Below are 16,638 nucleotides of genomic sequence, written 5' to 3'. Positions count from 1 at the left end.
TCAGCTAAATTGATGTCTGCTCTCTGTTAGATGCCAAGGACGGCAGTGTTAGAAAGGTTTATCCAGCTGGGATTGAGGTCAGCAAGATGCCAGTCTGAGATTCCACTTAAATCTGCCCTGCTGTTAACAACGCTCATCAAGACGGGGAAAAAAAATGGGGAGAAAGAGAGAAATTTGCTTTCTGTTCTCACAGTCTTTCGTGGAACTTTCTTGAAGGCTGATCTGAGTGACTGAGGAGGTGTTGGGGTCAGGGGGAAGGGGGCAAAGTTGAAATTTATAATAGAAACAAATAGAAAGCTTCCTTCTTTCCAAAATCTTAGTGTTTTCCAGAGTCCTGCAGATTACCATATTAATACCTGGTAACACCTGGACCTACTTGAGACTGCTGGATGAGCCGTCCCTATCCAAAAATAAAATGCAGCTTGCTGTTGTTATTAACAAATACTGTGTCCTTGCAAAATAGTGGGTCTGTGTGATGATGAATTGTCACTTACAGGCTTACGTTTGCCTCTGGGAGCAGTCTTGTTGGTTTAAAACCCAAAACAAGTGGACACAGAGAAACACTGATGAAGAACGGGCTACACAGGGTTTGTTTCAAGTCACTGCCTTCATCCGTTGCTTTGTATTCCTCCAAGACTTCACTCAGATGGGATTTGGCTTGATGGTACTTGTTAAATTGAGTGAAATACATGGGGGGGAGGTGGGGGGAATGAAGGGATAGGGACTATTTTTCTGAAGACATCTTGTTAAGGGGTTGCTTTGGTATTAGGAAGACTCCTGCTCCAGGCTCCCACTGCTGTTGAGACCTCTTAGGAAGCTGTTAGTACTGCTTTGGGCTGTTGGTTTGGTCTTTGTCACCTGGTGTATGTCAGCAAGCTATTTTGGGAAGGTATTCTATATGACACAAGCATTTTGGATTAAACACTTGCAATCTTTAAAGGGCAGAGCGCACTGTAGTTCCTTTTTTGCACTGTTCTGGTGCACTTTGGGAACAAATGGTTCTCTTAGTAATTCCTATGTGTTGTTGGGGTGCTCGTGGGAAGTAAACAGCAGAAAAGGATTATGTGGGAGAAGCCATCACACTGTAAATACTTAATGTTGGTCATAGGATGAAAACAGAGCTTTGGCTTTTGGGTTAGCTGGGGCAGAGGATTCAGGCTCCAAAGTGGTTTTACAGAGGGGCTCTCAGCTCAGGAACAACAATGGGACTCGAGATTAAAAGTCAAACTGTCTCAAGGGAGGAAGTCATAGCCAGGAAGGTGCTTGGGGAAACAAGGTTGTGCTGACAGCACCTGCAGCACTGCCTGAAACAGGCCCAGCTTTGGGAGGGTTAGCCTCTGTGCTTCAAGCAAACAGCAGCTGAGGTTTTAGAGAACTCCTTCAACCCATAAGACGTGTTGCTGTGTGGGCTGTGTAGTCATGGGACAGCTAATTGCTTGTCACGGGATGCATTCTTCCTTCAGGAAGCCTGAGTTAGTTAGGCCCGTGCAGTCAGGCTGCCTCAGCTGCCCTGAGGCCTGGGGGGTAAGCCAGGGGGCTCAGGGCCTGGGCCTGAGGGGGGATCCTGCAGACAGAAGTGGGGAGAACAGTGTAACCCGTACACTGTTTTTCTTTGGCTGCAGCCTTGGATGCGCAGAAGTACGGAGCTCTTCTGCCAAATAGCACGCGGGCTGAGCTCTGAGCAGCGGGCTGTCCGCAAGCAGCAGTGGGTGGGCCGAGGGCATCTCTGCATGCCTGCAATCCTGCGTGCTGTCTGAGGGGGGAGAAAAGAAAAACCAAAACCACAAGAAAACGGATTGTTTTCCTGTGCAAGAGGCAGAATTTGGGAATCTTCAGGCTGACAAAGCCTGCGGGCTGCCCGGACTCGTGACTTGCCAAGAGATAGTGTGAGACGTGGGGCTTTTCCAAAGTATGCAAGTAGCTTCGCTTGGAAGAGCTCAATCAAAAGTCTCCCAGGAAACATCTGTTTGGGCAGAATTTCTCCTTCACCGAGGAGAACCTTCCCTGTGCTGCTGAACACACAGTCTGAGAGGCAGGCGTTGGAGCTGAACCAGGAGAACCTGGAGGCATGCTTTCTGTCGCCTGTCCAAGGAGCTGAGCCCTCTACTTAATCATTTCATTGAAAGCATTTCCACTTTCCTCTGAAATAGTTACAGATTATCAACTCAAAAAACAAACAAACACGTCTTCCTTCTCAAGTGTGCCTGCCCTCCTGCATTCTGCTTTATCTCTGTGCCAGAACTGCAAGGGCTGGGACTGCTGCATGGCTTTGGGTAGCAGCTGCTTTGCTACTGACCTCTGTGAACCTGGGGAAGAGCAGCTCCCTTTCCCCAAAAGGGGACTGGTTGCTTTTTTGGCAGCTTGAACGGGGAAGTGGGATTTAAAATAAAATAAAAATCTGAATGAATATTTTCCAGTTGGTCTCACAGTCTAGGAAGCGTGTTCAGACACTGCTTCATCGCTTCTTGGCTGCACAGATCCCTCCTGGGGAATGTAAGGATGCTGAACCTGGGGAGAGCTGCTCCTCCAAGCTTTGCTGTGGCACAGGACACCCTACTGCCCATCTTGTAGGAGCAGTGTAGGGAAGGAGCTGTGTGGATAGCTCAGAGCCTTGGACCTGAGGGTTGTCAGCAAGCTGCTGCACTCTATTTTATTTCTATGTGTTGCCAATGACCCTTTAACGACCCTAAACACTGTTAAGAGTGGATTTGTGAGCAGCTACTCAGATAACATTTATTTCGCTGCTCCTTCTTATCTGAATCTCAGGGCAGTGCAAGTTTAATTGGAGATTGATGACAAAATGATTCTTCAGTAGAATCAATTATCTGTATCTTCAGCAGGAAGCTCTTGGCTTGCAGGAGGGAGAGAGTAAACACTGGTTTCTTGTATTTGATGTGCATTTGGCTTCCCACAGGCACTTCTATTGTGAAGACTTCTACAGTGACACTTCTTGCAGAATTATTTCCTTCACTTATTTTCACTAGTATGATACGTTTCTTCAGTCTTATCGCTTTGGTGTCATGCTTTAATTCATTTTAGAGAGATTTCTGTGCCTAGAGTCAGAGAGTGTAGTCTGTATCTTTCCTTTCCTGGAGTTGTTGTTCATTTGTCTTTTTATGACTTACAAGAGTTACTCAAGCTTGGTGCTCTTCATTAATATCTCTACAGTCTAGAGTCATTACGTTGTGTTTTTCTCTTTCCTTATAGACTTACTTAGAGTAAGTCCACCTTATTTCCTGTATTTCCACTCCTGTATTTCCACCCTTGTAACTCAGATTAAAGCCAAGCTGTTCGGTTTTGTCAGTGATTCCCAAAATGCAGAACTGCATGTAATGGGAACTGATTATCTGTTGCTCACCGGGCAGCGTTGTTGCCTGTGTTGAAGGTTTTAGAAGCACTTTCTCATTTTGGAAGTGCTTTTACTGACTCATGTTCCTCCACCCCCAAGTATCGTTCTCTATTAAGTAGTTTATTTTGGTGGGGTTTTTATTTAGGAGCTTTTACACAATTAAGCTTATGCTGTAATATGTCCATTTAAGTGCTGCGTAAATGTCAGTTTATCTGTGTTCCCATGTGTTTTTTGTTGTGTGGTTTGGTCGTAATTTCTTGAAGTCATTAACCTTTAATTGGCAGAACAGACTCAGAACATCACAGAGGGGTGAGGCACACGAGGGTGCATTCCTGGCACTTTGCAGCTTTGAACACTGCTTCACCACTGTTCCCGAGTGTTTTTAATCTTGACCCCAGCCTGGTTCATCTCGAGCACAGGATCATTTACTGTGGGTGATAGGCTAATGCTATGCAGATAAATGTTTATGGTCACAACAGAAAATAATTAGCAAGGATGTCTGAGGCTAATAAAATTTCTCATCTGGTGCTAATTATGCTTAACAAAGGGTGTCTCTGAGCAGGTAGTTGTGCTCGTTTCAGCTTTGACTGTTGGTTTTTCATTCTTCTTAACTCCAGAATGTTTTTGCTGTAGTCAAAAATGAGCATCCACCAAGGATGAATGAGGGCATTTGTATTTGTGGGAGCTATTTTCTGACTCATGAAATCATGACGAGGGAATGGCAGAGTCTCACATTCCAGGTTGCTTTTTGATGCTTTTGTGGTCTGTGTCTGTGGGACTGCCAGGATGTTAGAGCTTTTGTGCAGAGCACGCTGACAGCTGGTGTTTGCAATATTATCTCTGATTACCTTGATAATCAGAAATTATCTCATGGGAATTAATTATCTGTGGAAAGGATAATTGTGTCCTAGAGTCATCTAGTCCTCTGGAATTTCTTTTCTGGGAAGTAGGGCTTGCTTTCTTAGAAGCAGTCAAGGAGTGATGGTTATGAGGATTGGGAAAAGAGCTCTCGGGGAAGTTAAGGTTTGGGGTTTTGGTGGGAGAAGCTTTTCCTTTGATAACAGGCCAGACAGAGCCTCGAGGAAGTGGCTGGAGGAGGAAGAAATCTCTGCTTTCCAGAGGAGGAGCTGCGTCTGGAGAGCAGTTGGGGTTGGAGTCTTTGTCAAAGCTTCATGTTTCACCCCTTGAGTCTCTGGGAAGAGGAACTGCAGTCTGCAGTGGGAGCAGCACACGGGTCAGCACGCAGCCCAGTCCCAGCAGCCTCTCCTTGCCTTTCCCCCACACATCAGGCATAGGGATCATGCAGAAGACAGTGGAGAGAAACCCTGTTAGGTCTGTGTTTAAAATTCTGTATTCTTCTTGAAGATAGATCTAAAATGCAGCTGTCAGAGCGCTCAGAAAGGGGAACTGTATCCCTTGGCTGAGCTATCCTGCAAAAGTCAGAAGTTCTGCAGCCCTAGAAATAGGAACCTTAACTGTCAGAGGTGTTTTGGAGTTTGTGGCTGGAGGGCGAGTTGTGCTGTGGAGAAATTGTCCTCAGGCAAAAGCTCTCTGCTTTGCCTTTCCACAACTGCTGCCCGTAATGGAGCTTGGCGTGAGATGAGGATCACTGGCGTGCTTACACAACTTCCTCAGCATGTTGACCCTTGTTGTTTTTTTTTCTGAAAATAACAAACCCAGAAGAAAGTACTCATTTTAGGGCTTTGTTTCACTTTTCCAAATAGCGAATGGTGTACGTTTGTAATGCTAACAGTGCCTGATGTAGGGCTCAAAGGGATGGCATGTTGGATGTAAACAAACACGCACAAGATCATCTCTGTGCCCTAATTTACAGCATTACTCGATTGCTTGTTCTAAGTGATTAATTTGTTTTATTTACCCTTCTGCTTTCTGCACTGGTACTCTGTGGTAGTTATTCAAAAGGCTCTTTAGACTCTTCTGAAACAAATACTTGATAATCCTGTAAAACATGGCTTGCTTTAGAGGAAGCTGTTTACATAAATAACAAGCTAATGCATGAACCTCTTGACATGTTAGCATTGAAACCAACTGTCCCCCGTGTGGTTTTGCTCTTACACAAGGGAGGCTGAAGGTAGACATCTGGTGCTCTGTGGGCAGGAGAGTTCTTTGCAGGCTGCTGCTTTGAGTGGGATTAAAAAATGCTGTGTACAGAGAAGGTGAAAAATCATTGAAATAATGAGGTTGTTTTTTTTTTCTTTCATAGAAGCTTATGTTTAGAGAGCAGGCGTTCTCTGCCTTTATTCCCCGTGGGGAATCTGCTGTTCATTTTAATGGATGCATTTGGTATAGGAGCATCCCTCTCAAAAACTGCTGTGTGAAAAGTGATGCAGGAAGGGGCTGGGTTCTTAGCAGTGGCATGCAAGAACAGGTAGTGAGCAAGTGCATTTTTCCAGCTCAGATGCATGCAGCTCTCTCAGCTGTTACCACACATAGCTATTGATGCTGTCTGTTTGAGAAGCAGGGGATGAAAGCTGTGTGTTGGTTTAATGACTCCTTGCCTTTGAGTGAGGTCCGAATTATCTCAGTCACTTCTAGGAATGATTCTTCTCTAACAGTGAGTGACACAGATGCTTTGACACGTGGTTTTGATGAATTACTGTGGAAACATCTGCCAGCTTTTGATCCTTACCACATGTCTCTGTCCTCCTCATGGCTCCCATCAGCTCTGGCTGCACTGCTGCCTAAGAAATGGCTTTGTCATGACCCCGGGCAGGTAAATGCACAGATCTGAATTGCTCCCAACTACATCTCCACACGTGCAACCTTCCTGTGGCAGATTTGCACAGGTATTCTGGCTTAGTCTTGTGTAAGCAGGCTCAGCATGCAGTTTCCCTGCATGCTCAATGGGCTGAGGATGGGAGATATAAGTGTCTAAAGGTTGGGGCTGCTGAGCACTGTAGCCTGTAAAAAACACAAGCATGGTTTCAGCCACCGATGTCTTGAAATGACAGCCCTTTGTGCAGCTTCCTGCTGGCGTGCTGAGCCGTGGTATTATCAAAACAGGGGTGAAGTTTTGGGGAAAAAAGAAAAGGTAAAGAAATGCAGTAACCGCCCTGAGCCTGCTGCCAAGGAGCTGTGTGGTCTGTCTGTTGGTTTTCATACTTTTGACCACGACTTCCCCCTCCCCACCATGTGTCACTGACACGTGCAGGGCTGGCTCCTCACCACCCCGTGAGATGAGCGAGGTTAGGAGTCCTTCCATCCATAGGGCTTGTGGAATGTGCATGGCATGTGGGGGAAGGATTGCATTCCCGTTCTGCTGACCTGGGCTGGTGTTGTTAGGCATCAGGAGGTTCGTGTATCTCTCACTATTAAAACCTAACCTAAAGGAAATGGCTGTGCCATTTGCCCCAGCATTCCAGAAATGTAAGCGGGCTGTTACTATATATAACCCACGTGGAAAGGGCAAAGCATTGAGTGTCAGTAAAACACTGTGTAGACTCTTCTTCCTCCCAGTGCCAGAGAGACAAGTCCTGTATGTATCCCAAACCAGGTGGGTGCTCTGCTTATGAGCTCCTTGAGCACTCCTTAGGTGCCAGTGGGCACGGGCGAGCATCCCTTCCTCCAACTCAGCTCTGTGCCTGTTGGATGCAGTGCTTGTGACAGGTTTTTCCTCCCCTTCTGACAAGATAATTCCTCCCTGGTGGATCTGCAGCAGCGAGGAGCTCCCTGCAGGCAGCCACAGAACCTGCCCCAGGAGCTGTTTGCAATGAGAGGTTGTTAGCTTCTGTGTTGGATGCGCTCTTGTAGCTGCAGAAGGGATGATATTCTTTCCAGAATATATATAATTATTTTTTTCTTCATTTTAAGATTTCTTCTGAACTTTCTGTGGATGCCACACGCATACAACTGGAAGCAAAGGCCCACAAATGTGATTGTGAAATGCCACTGAGGGAAAAGTACTGATTGAGAAACTGATGCTTGTGCTGCTCCCCCAGGCAGTTGTCGTTGTGTGTGCACGTAGTGTTTTGAATGTTGTGCACACAACAGCTCAGCTGCATGGTGCAGCCTTTGTGCCCGGCCTCCCCCAGCTTCGTGCTCACACTGTGGCAGCTGTCGTTTCTACCTCCAGGCTTGTCTGTCTCCAAAACGCTGAGACAAAAAGGGATGAAGTCTGCAGACAGAAGGCAGCGTGGGTCCAGCTGGTGCACTGATGGTATTTAAGTGCTTCTGCTCGATGGGGGATCGCCTGTTCGTTTAGATGTGGATGTATTTATTTTAACAGCAGCCCTCCAGGTAGGCGTGCTGCATGTGAACAGACCCCTCCTCAGAAATGAAAGCTGTAAATGCAAGAGGGGGGGGGAAATGAAGTTGTATTGTTACGTATCAAAGGACTCATCCTCACCAAGTCACACACCTCAAATGCACGAGGGGGGGGGGGGGGGAAATGTGACAGCACAGAGCCTGCCCCCAGCAGCCCAGGCTGAATTAAAAACACACATAGCAATCTCTGCTCCGAATAGCTCCTGCGTGGCTGTATAATTTGAAAGAGAAATGCTTTCAGGGTGATGATGGGTTTTGTCTACATCTGTAATGTCTCATTTGTCTGCGGATGCCCAGCAGCCTTCGCTTTGTTTATTCAAAGATGAGCAAACATGAAACTGAATGTTCTTTTCAGTGATCGGTGGGAGTCGATGTGAAAAATGTTGGTCCTTAAGAAATATATATGTACACGTATGTATGTCTAGCAAGGTTTGCTAGGTGGCTTACTCCTAAACAGACAGCTTGCCTCCTCTTAAGTGCAGAGGATTTGCAAAGAGACAGTTGTAGCTTAGGGACAGTGGAGCATAGTCACTGATGGATCAAGTAGAATTGCAGTTTTAATGGGCTTAAATCACTTGAGACTTAAGGAAAGAAAAAAAATATAGGCTTATTAAGGAAAAAAAATAGGCTTTTTTTCTTTTCATTATGGTTGCTCGAGGGCTAGCAAAACTGGAGAACAAAATTATTTTTGTTTGTTTCTTGTTCTGTTATTAAAGAGGATTTTACCCAGAAAAGGGATGTGCATTATCGTTAGTCGTTGCCAGCAGAACAAACAGTACTGCTCTGTAGATGTGGCGGGGAAAGCAGAGCTCCAAGTTTTTGGCAAACTGAAGGGAAAGGAGGAAATGAGCAAGATGCCATGCATGGTTTTTATCACCAGAGATTTGCAAAAATAAGTTAGACATCCGTCGGGGGCTGGGGGTAGGGGTACCACGCGGCCCTGGGGATGTGCAGGCAGCAATCTTAAAACTCCCAGCCAAAAAAAAAAGAGCTGTGCCCCAACCAGCACTCCTCTGTTTGTCTGCAGAGTGCTGTGAGTGCTCTGGCTCCGTGCTGCCAGCCTGGGGTCTGCCTGCCTCACCTGCGAGAGGAGCAGAGGGTTAAAAGTGCCAAGCTCTTTTATAATCCACAAGAAAATAGAGGTGCTTGGGTTTCTGCCCCGTGTTTTCTTTTGTTATATCACTAAGTGGATGTTTGCGTCTGTTTATGCTCTCATTCCGTGTGTGTTTTGAAATCTCATTGTGCTCGGCGGTGGAAAGTTGGCTGCCCGGTAAAGGCACGTTGAGGACAGCTATCTACAGTAGCTGGAAGGAAATGCTTCTCAAGGTATTGTCCGAGTTGGTTCCTGGGGGATGTGAACTTTCCTTACCTTCTCCACCCATCTTCTGGCAGCAGGGAGAATTCCTCATGTTGCTGTTTAAAAAAGAGAATTGAAAATATTGTTTTGTGATAGAGGTGGCATGGATTTCAGCAGTACCTGGTGAACTGCTCACGTCGATCCTTCTCATTGGGGAACTTGGGCAATCCCCACAGAGCAGGGAAGTGAAACAGATCTCCAATCTGGATGAAAACCATCACGTTCAAGTAGAGATTCCCTTTGCCTTCCCGCTCTGCTTGGATTTGCTGTTACAAAATGCAGTTGCGCAGCAGGGCTGCTAATTAGATGTTATCAGGACTGTTTTGGAGAGGTTGTGACCTCTAAATTTCTGTTTAGCGTTGCTGTAGGAAAGAGATATTCTTGCTGAGCTCACCCGGCCTCCTTCGAGGGTTTGGAGATGAGCAGTGTTGTTTTTACCCTGCTAGAAGTGATTTGTTGTGGGGGCTAGCGGAGGTCCATTTGGGGGAAAAGTGCATGTTTGCACTTAGGGGTTTGTGGTATTGGTGCAGAGCATCTGCAGAGTGAGCAGCAGAAGGTTCAGTCCCCGTGTGCTGCAGGCACTGGGGATGGAGTAGGAGTGGTGTGGGCTCTGTGATGGGAGGAGGATGTGGGGATCCTTTTCTTTGGGGCTGCCTAAGAGAGAAGGAACACATTACAGGGAGGGAAAACCCAGTGGGCCTAAGAATACCTGAAATACTGCACCCCAGCTACGGAGCCCCTTTAATTAGCTAGACCATGATCAAAGGATGCATTAGTCATACTCGTTTGTGTTTGCCAGAAGCACAGTAAACCTGCTCTGCCTGCTTTGGTGCTACATCAGGAGCCCTGCACCACTAAGGTGTCCCACTGAGCTGCCTGCACCAGCACCTTCCGTGGCACTGGGCTGTCCCAGCACCTGCAGCTTCTCTTCTCTGGCACTACTATTTCTCCTGCTGCCTTTTTCCTTCTCAGCTGCTTTCCTCCAGCATGACCTCGAGGAGACAAGAAGAAAGAAATCATCCTCCACCAAATTGCTTGTGGCTTCCAGATGCTGAACCGATATGGGTTTTTCTCCCATAGCAAGCTTTCCCCTCCCCACAAACAGATCCGGTTCCTGGGTTGGTTTACAAGGGGAAGCTGCCCTCGTCCACCTGATACCGCTTTGAGAAATCAGTTCTGGGGCAGAGATTGTTCAGATTGGTGGTGATGGGTGAGTGGGTGCCTCATTCCTTTTCTGAAAGGAAGCTGAAAGCTGTGTGGTATAACAATCTGCACGTGGAAGGCTCAGAGGCAGTGTGTTTGTTTCCAGGTAGTCCACTTGAACTTGTGTGGTCACTCTTACCACCTGGTGCATGCCCGTGGCCTGTTCTCGTCCTCACAGCAATGCTCCTCAGCCTCCTTCCCACACTGCTGCAGGCTGGCTGCAAGGTGTAAAGATGCAAGAGCAACCAGAGCAGACTGCTTGCTGCTGGAGAGACTGAGGTAGAGATTGAGGATGAGCATTGCAGAGAGCAGAACGGGAAGGGTGTAGAGCTGGGTAAGAAAAGGATCTTAGATTAATTAAGAGGAGAAACTTCAGATTTTTCTCCCAAGAATAATTAACTTTTCTGCTGTTCTTCATTTCCTACTTTCTAAAGCTCTCACGAAAGCTTCTCCTTGCTTTAGGGAGAAGTGTCACTTGAGAATCTTCTCAGAACTTGGCAGCTCAGTAATAAGGGCATGTAATCTTTTATAATCCTCTCTTCAGGTCTGTAATATCCATTTCTGTTTTGAGGTTCCAAAGTGTTTTGTAGGCCAAGTGGGATTTAAAAAGAAAGAAATGCATAGTTAATATTCAGGAGCAAAGAGTCCGGGTCCTGGATGAAGAATGAGCACTGAATGAGAAGGAAAACCTGCTCAGTATTGCAGGCAGGGTCATGGTGATGGCTCTGAGCAGCCACTGGAGGTTTACAGCCCTGACTACTACCCTGGGAACCGAGCTGCTTTTTCCACAGAGTGCAGCTTCTCTGCTGGTGATGTCATGGGAGTGCCCAAGCTCTACAACGAGCAGTCTGTCTGCAGGCTGGGCTGAGCCCAGAGCACACCTGAACATTTCATAAGGTTCCCACCAGGATCACGTTGTGTTTTCTGGTTCCACCCATCAAGGCATGCTGATCTCCGTGTGCTTTGGGGTCCTGGCACAGATCTGTGTGAGAAGATGCTAACTTCTCTCAGCACACACATCTTCTGCACTGTCTCTCACAAAACCTGGCTGCACACTAGAAGAAAAGGAGCAGAGGGGGAGAGGCAAGGCTCAATTACCCTCTGCAAGGTTGTGCGGAGTGTAAGAGGCTTAGAGCAGCTCAGCAGCATTCAAGCTAATTGGCAGCTTTAAACTGCTATTAAGAGCTTCCACACCTTTTGCGTGGTGACAGCGAACTGGTGCAGCTTTCTAATCAGAATTACCCTGCCAGACCAATTCTTCCCTTATGCTGAATTTTGCTTTTGCTGCTAGCTCCTTAGCTCTCATTTTTTTTAGGACTTGCAGGAAAGCTTCAAACTGTTAGCACGCTCAGCATCTGCTAGCTGAACAACTTGTAAGATTTTAAGACTTGTGGTTTCTTTTTTGGAGTGTCTCCATCGTTTTCCATCCCAAAAAGAAAATCTGAGTGAAATCTCATGGCTGCGTCCCTGCAGTCGAACTGCATTTGCACTCTTTGGGCTTGTGCTGGGGACACAGCCATCAGGGGCTGAGGGTGGTCACTGTAGTAGTGAAGGAATTGGGAAGGTTTGGTTTTGAGTTGTGTGTGTTATAGGGGGATGAGAGTGGAAATCTTGGCTCATCTCTTGATGCAGGCCCAGCCCCAGTGTGAAAATTACTGAGCTTTTGATAAGCAAAGTGGTGATGTACCCAATGTAAGGCAGATGTTCTGGCTGGGGAGTGAGAAAATGAGGCATCTGGGTGCTCGTGGGTGAGCCAGCCTGCTGCATCTCTGCAAACAACCCACAGTGCAGGAGTGAGGGTAGGAGCAACATCAGCAAGAGGAGAGGCAGCGAGAACTCGTCCTTCTGGAGGACGCTAGGTTTGTTAAGCTGTGCCATGGTGGGTTTTTTCTCCCTTTTTGTTGTGTAAGAGGTAACCCTCGGCTGATCTGATTCCTTAGCCCTTCCCTTGTAAAAATCATTCCTTACACCTTTAATGCAGAACATATCTAGGAAACTGAAGAATCTGGCCTGTAGCTCTGGTCTGCTGGGCAGAACTTTGATGCTCACTCTTCTGCCTTATAGGGTTAGTCACATTGTCCCTGTGCTTGCCAGCAGCTGGAGGGAGAAAGCTCCAAACCCTCTGTCTAAGCAGTGAGCAACAGCTACCTCTGGTTTTCTCATCTCAAAATGTTAAGAGATTCCTCCACCTGGAGATGGTGTGCTGGTAGTAGGGAAGGGGAAGTGTGCACATGGCAGACAAATTGCTGTCGCTATGCTTTCCGTTAGGGTACAGGGCATGTGAAGTGCACCTGGCTGAACAACCTTTCTTAACAATCCGTGTGACTGATGAGATTCTCCAGTGGGATAGAAGAAAAGCAGTTCTAAGGCTGTGCCTGATCACTGCCACTCAATAAAAGAGTAGCAGAGAATTAATGGGGTACCACTGTGGGATTGGCCAGTGCTAGAAGGATTAAAGGCCCTGTAAAGAACTTGTGCCAAAGTGCGTTGGAATCTGAGCAAGTCGTGGTGCTGGTCATAACTTCTGCCAGCTTCTAAAATACCCTTTTCATCTACTTAAACAGTTTACAGCTTTATTCTGCATAGAATGGGTTTTCCAGGTAGTGCTTTGGCTGTACCCAGTTGGTGGGAGAGCTTTTGAGATCCTTGAAATCTGATGGCTTAGCTAAGCTTTCCTTACCTCCTACCCCTTGGTATTAGGTTTCCCTAGAAGAATTTGGTCACTGCTACGTGCAGCTGCTGGAGGAGAGCAACTGCACTGAGCTGAATCGAGGGCTGTCCTGTGTACCAAAGGTTGCTGCATGCAGCTATTAAATATAACTCACAATTCACACTGGATGCTTCCCTCTAATAACATCCTACGCAAACAGTATGCCTCTCATCCTAGAGGGTCTGCTCCTGCTTTCTGCACTTAAAATGACACCTCCTTTGCTACAGAGGTCTTCCACCTGCTGTGAAAATGTAGGTACTTCTTCAGTGTGGTAGAGCTGTGCCACGGTGATAGAGATGGCGAAGTGAGTCGTGCTCACGGTACTTAGAAAACCTGCAGCCACTGCCTGTGCTGTGATTTCAAACAAATTGACTAAGTTTCATTTCTCTAGTGTGTCCTGCTCGTATCTCTATCAGCGTTGTGCTTCAGAGAAGCACTCACCTCTCGGAACCTCCTCTTTTCTCTTGCTCAGCAGCTCGTGAGTCTCTGGTTTAGCACACATGGCATGTAGTGCTGTGTCGTGAGTACTGTGTTCCCTATGAGGACATTGTGATGGTTGGGGATGAGCATCCCTGCCTTCTCCCAGGTCAGTCTGCATCTTCAGATGGGAAAATGCATGTGGTCTGCTTAGGTCACGAGCGTGGCCAGGAAGCATCATTTCTAGCTGTGAGTTGGTGGAATAGGAAATGCAAACAAAAGCTGTATGTATTTATTTGCAAGAGAGAAAGTGGGATTGCCTGGTGGTGCCTTTCCTAGCAGCCCTCAGTGCATGCTGAGATCACCTGGTCCCTTGCACTGAGTAGGGCTGCTCCAAGGCCTGGGCTTGTTCTCAAATTCTCTGCTTTAGATCCAGACCTTCATCCAAATGCTGTATAAAATAGTCTCAGATACACACAGCTACGTGTCATGTAGCCGTGCTGTTTATTTTGACTTGCCTTGGTGACTCCTTTTGCAGAAATCCTGCCTTCCTTCCAAGTGTGGGCTTAAAGAACAAGACATGTTGAGACACAGTGTGTTTCCCTTCCCGCCATATCTCTCCATTGAATCACTAGCTTCATCACCTTGTAGAGATGGGGCACGTTCAGTGACAGCCTCTTAATTGCCCCTTGTCTGTCGGGAAGCTTCACATCAATAGCAAATGAAGCTTCAGCTCCTGTTCAGCAGCCTGATAAATGTTCCAGCTGATGATTATTCAACCTGAGCTGCCTGCCCATGCAGATTTGTGTGGGTTGGAGACCTGGCAAGATCTCAGACAACAGCATTTACCTACACCTCTCTGAATCCGGTCTCCATGGCAAGTACATAAACCATCACGGAAACACTGACACCGGGTGGGTAGACCTGTTGTCAGGAGGTGTTAGGGCTCCTTCTAATCTTCCCTGCATCCAAGCTTGGCTGCCTTGTTAGTTACTCAGCTGCTTGGCAGCTCCGTGCTGGAAACACGAGGAGCAGAATGCGGACCCTAATAAAGTCGATGAACACTTGGCAAGGACTTCAGTAAGCCCTCGGTTTCACCACAGGAAGAGCTTGGCTCCGAAAAAGGGGCTTTGACTCTTGCCAGGGGTGCTCTTGTCATCGCTGGGATGGAGGTTTGCTTTTCTGTGTTTATTGATAGCAGGGAGAGTGCTTTTTGGCAAAAGAAACCAAAGATGTGAATTACGTCATTCTGTCGCTTTTAATGTAGGTTTCTTGGCCTGATTTCTGCAAATTCTGTCTTCTTCACTGCTCCTGAAGATGAGATGCCCCCCTTCTGGTGGCGGCAGGGCTGCTGGGGGCTGAATGCCCCTGGAACATTTGACGTTGCTTGGAAATAATTCCCCAATCCTGCCCATTGACTGTGTTTTGGAAAGAAACCCCCACTTGTGAGCGCATCTGGAGTTGTTGTTGTTGTATAGTTGCAGTGGAAGACTCAGAAACATTCCCATCTGATAGCACCAGCACTGTTCCCTCAACTGCCATCAGTTTTCATAAAATGCCTTATCCCTCCCTGCAGGATCAGCCTGGCTCTGACTCCTTCTTTCCATCTTCCTTCTCCCAGCACCCATCAGCACCTCTTTTCAATGCATGGTTGTGGTGTAACCATTCCTTTCTTCCCCCCTATTTTCTTTATAAGCTCTATAGTTAATAATAAGGTACAAGTTGTCATTTGGCTGAGAGAATGGGAGCCGTGTGGATCTTTATTATGTGCCTAATGGCATTTCAGAGCCCCAAGGAAAAACGGCACAGATTCAGCTCTGTGTTGGGTGCAGCAGGTGGGCAGTGGTGCTGCTCAGTTCAGCAGGGAGCAGGTACAGAGAAGAGGACGTTCTTCCAAGCTGTTACTTAATTGATATTAGCATTTGAAGGCACATAAGGCATGACCTTTAATCCTGTGTGTATTCTAACTGATTCTGCCTTCCTGAATGCCTCACTGTAGTGATGCAGAAGGGGGAAGGGTTGCATCAGACCAGAGAAATGCATCTCTCAGCAGTGCTTGCACACCCAGGTGTTGAGCCCATCCCATCTGAACACCTGCAGGCTCAGAGCTCCCAGCTGCTCTTCCTGCATCTCTTCTAGTACATCCATCAGTGAGTTGCTCTCCAACACCCAACCTTGTATGAACCAATAGATAATGTCGTATGAGATGATGAGAGAGCGGCCCCAAGGTGAGAAATGGCAGCTCTGATAAGGGTACAGTAAGGATGCTGAGGCAGTGGCACAGGTTGCCAAGAGTGGTGGTGGTACCCCATCCCTGCAGCCAGTCAGGGTCAGGCTGGACAGGGCTGTGAGCACTGATGGAGCTGTGGGTGTCTCTGCTCAGTGCAGGGGAGTTGAGCCTGATGGCCCTAAAGGGGCCTCAAGCAACTCCACAGTTTTCAGCTGTTTCCTAAAGCAATCCCAGATACACATGGACTTTTTGCTGCTGCCTTCCCTTAGTGATCCGATCAGTACCACTAAGTCAGTTTTATGAAGCATTAGTGGCAGAGATTGGTGGGTTTTATTGCATTCACATTGGGGCCAAGAATATAAAATGAAAACTGAGGATGAAGAGCTCCGGAAAACAGAATGGGGTTTGTGAAGCAACCGAGCGTATACGTGATACTGTGCAAAATCCCCAAGAGTCTTGAGTCTGAACTTGTAAAATATTTCAGAGTAAGGTTTGAAGTTACAGCTGCTGCAGAGGTTGGCTGCTTGGGCAGGCCAGCTGAGAAATGACTGAAATAGGGCAGGGAAGCTGCTAGGTACGAGTGCACTGAAGCTTACGGTTGTGGCAGGCAGTTCTCTGTGAGCTGCAAGATGGGCTTCCAGTGTTAGAGATAGGAGAGGGCTGCAGGTACCCAGTGCTTTGGACAGCCGTTTGTCTGTCCAAAAGTCCTCACTCCGTTGGGGAAGGCAGCCTCGATCTGCTGGGGCTGCCAGGCTGTGTCCTGGCATGCATTCGGAAGGTCGCTACCGCCCAAGATGAACGCTGCAGCGTGCTCCAGCAGTGACTGACAGCTCCAGACAGCGAGGTGGCATGCTGTGCTGCCAGCAGTCTGCAGAACGCTCTGCTTGGCAGGGAGCTGAGGCTGGCCTGCAGCACCCGATGACTCAGTGAAGTCCTGGAGCTGTTTATTGCAGTGGAAGAAGCCACTCCGTTCTTTAACCCTTCTGCGCAGCCCTTAGATCAATTGGATGGGACGGTGCCAAAGCCTTTAGTTAGTAGAAATTGTAATGCAAAGGTCTTCTGGGGCTGGGCGAGCTGTGTGCTGGAGC

General features: G+C 47.4%; 1 protein-coding gene across 5 annotated transcripts in view; it reads left to right on the top strand.

The window, feature by feature from the left end:
* Positions 1 to 16,638, top strand: part of RASAL2 (RAS protein activator like 2) — a 140,947-nt gene that overhangs the window by 45,741 nt on the left and 78,568 nt on the right. The window lies entirely within an intron of this gene.

Source organism: Cyrtonyx montezumae, unplaced genomic scaffold, assembly GCF_038088225.1.
Source record: "Cyrtonyx montezumae isolate F1298 unplaced genomic scaffold, pur_monq_1.0 scaffold_1, whole genome shotgun sequence".
Taxonomy (NCBI): Eukaryota; Metazoa; Chordata; class Aves; order Galliformes; family Odontophoridae; genus Cyrtonyx; species Cyrtonyx montezumae.
Note: the sequence above shows the minus strand (reverse complement) of the source record. Positions and strands in the feature narration are given on the sequence as shown.